The sequence below is a fragment of the Rhagoletis pomonella genome, unplaced genomic scaffold (genome assembly GCF_013731165.1).
Source record: "Rhagoletis pomonella isolate Grant_MI unplaced genomic scaffold, Rhpom_1.0 Rhpom_scaffold_00001, whole genome shotgun sequence".
NCBI classification, from domain to species: domain Eukaryota; kingdom Metazoa; phylum Arthropoda; class Insecta; order Diptera; family Tephritidae; genus Rhagoletis; species Rhagoletis pomonella.
In genome coordinates, this window is record NW_023458555.1 from 91,240,274 (window position 1) to 91,243,079 (window position 2,806).

Here is a 2,806-nt window from a genome sequence, read left to right on the forward strand (position 1 = left end):
ACCACTTCTCAAAAAACTGGAAAACTATGAACATCAACAATTTTAAAAGTGGAATAGTGGACGAAGAAGTAAGAACAACATTGTCAGCACCCGAAATAGAGGTATAAAGGCGCTGGCCCAACGCAGGCTTGCTTTGCTCGCCTTGCTGACTTCAATTTGTTTTGATTTACTTTGAAAACTTGCTTGGCCGAATGGTGGCTTGGAACGCTGTCAAAATAACCAGCTGTCTGGTTAAAAAGTCAATGTCTGTTCCCTTAACTTTAATAATTATTTCCTAGAAAACTCTAAAAAATGTATGAAAAACTTTCAGACTTATTTTTAAATTAATGCGAAATAATATTTGTATGTATCATTTTTATTTAATTTCGAATTACCTGCATTTTCTGTGACTTTTTTAAATTAAGTAAGCACATGTTTGTTTGAATTTATGTATTTTGAAAGGAACATACCTCTTTGTCAAAATCCTACAAAACGCTTTCAAATAAAACATTTGCTTATTTCAAGCTTTGAGGCGCTTAAAGCAAGTGCAGAAAAGCTGCCATTTGGCCAGCCTTTATATGTACGTTTTAGTATATTCCAAATAATTTTTGACACTTCTCGCAGCGAAGCAAGCAAAGCAAGCCTGCATTGGGCCAGCACCTTAAGTATCACACAGATATGTTTACCTGGAGCAACGACGCATGCAAGATTCATGTCTAAAGATATTTATTTTTATACAATTTTTTTGTTTCGCCAGCAATTTGAAATGACTGCTTTGGAAATGAAAAGCGTTCGAAACATTTCCATTTTTTTGACGCGCACCTTTATTATTGGTTCGGATGTGTGCGACTAGATTTACAATTAATTCGTGACGCGGTCGTATATTTCGACGAAGAAGTTTCGAACGCTTTATTATGTAAAATTAGAAAACACTGGTATTTGTCAGAAGAGGCGATTGCACTTGGATTTTTCGATGAAAAAATTTCCTTTGCATTGAAACGAAAAACGGTTCAAGCTCTTGGTAGTTTAGATGAAGAGCACGAAGAAATTGTAGTTCCAAAACGTTTAACTGTAACAGTCGAACAGATGAATTCATTCGCGAATAGGGGTATAAGTGATTTTGTCACACCGCGCACAAAACGATTTTTTTCTCGCTTGCAAATCGATATTGATTTATTACAATTTGATCCGTCAACTTGGCCAGATAGAAAAGTTATTGCGCAGGAAAACGTATTTGCCAAAATTTGACCGGATCCTGCGGAAAGAGTGGTGAAATTAATCGTGCTTCGACATACGACGAGGAGGACAAGCAATATTTCCTCCAAGTTGTAGAAAACTACAAAAAATCATATCTTATGACACAAACTATTTAAAATAAACAATGGAGACAAACATACATACATGCGTACATTAGGGTTTTCCAAAAAAAGGTAAGGTCGGAATTTTAACGCCGCCACGTCCTAGGATTGTTCTACACCGAAAAAAGTTTTACCCCTATTTTTATACCCGAGCGCACTTGTGCCCAAGGGTATTATAACATTGTTCACATAACGGTTGTTTGTAACAGGCAAAACGAATCGAGATAGATATATACAAATGTATACATAAATGATCAGAATGACAAGAGAAATCGATTAAGCGGTGACTGTCTGTCCGTCCGTCCGTCCGTCTGTGCACATGATAACTCGAGTAAAAATTGAGATATCTTAACGAAACTTGGTACGTGGACTTCTTTTGGGCGTAGGACGGATGTTATTGAAAATGGGCAAAATCGGACAATAACCACGCCTACCTCCTATATAACGGTAATTTTCAGAAATACGAAAAGTGCGATATTTTAGTAACTACTAAAGATAATTCACTCAAGGTTGATATTTGCAATGAGATTAGACGAAAAAAAAGAATATTAAAACATTTTGGCAAATGGGCGTAGCCACGCCCACTTATGGTTACATGTGTATATCTTGGTAACCGCTGCACCAATTTCTTCCAAACTTGACACAGTTGTTGGGCATGGTACAGCATATCAAATGGCCGAAAATTTTTAAAATCGGACAATAACACGCCCACATCCCATATAACGGTAATTTAGAAAAATACGAAATCCTAAAATCAGTAAATATTAAAGCTAATTTTTTCAAAATTGATGGTTGCAACAATTTTTAACAAGGAAATATGTTTGTGATAAAATTTTGGAAAATGGGCGTGGCACCGCCCACTTATGATCACATATATGTATCTCGGTAACCGTTCTATCAATTTGTACCAAACTAGGTACGGTTATTGTGCTGGCCACATAAAAGAAAACCGTTGAAATCGGACTAAAATTACGGCCGCTTTTCATATAACGGTAAATTTCAGAAATGCTTGAAATTTCAATATTTCGAAATTTAAGGACGCTAATTCACTTAAAATTTATACACCCCGGCTTATCATGTAGCGGTAGCTTTCGGAAAGGTGGAAAACATATATTTAATACTTGCGCCGGGTATTTAATGTTCGGCTCCGCCCGAACTTAGACTTTCTTACTTGTTTATTTTGAAATCAAAAAATATTTAGAGAGTGCTCAATACCATCCGTCCTACGCCCAAAAGAAGTGCATGTACGAAGTTTCGTTAAGATATCTCAATTTTTACTCGAGTTATCGTGTGCACAGACGGAGGGACGGACGGACAGACAGTCACCGCTTAATAGATTTCTCTTTTCATTCTGATCATTTATGTATACATTTGTCTATATCCATCTCGATTCGTTTTGCCTGTTACAAACAACCGTTATGTGAACACAAGTGCGCTCGGGTATAAAAATAGGGGTATACTTTTCGGTA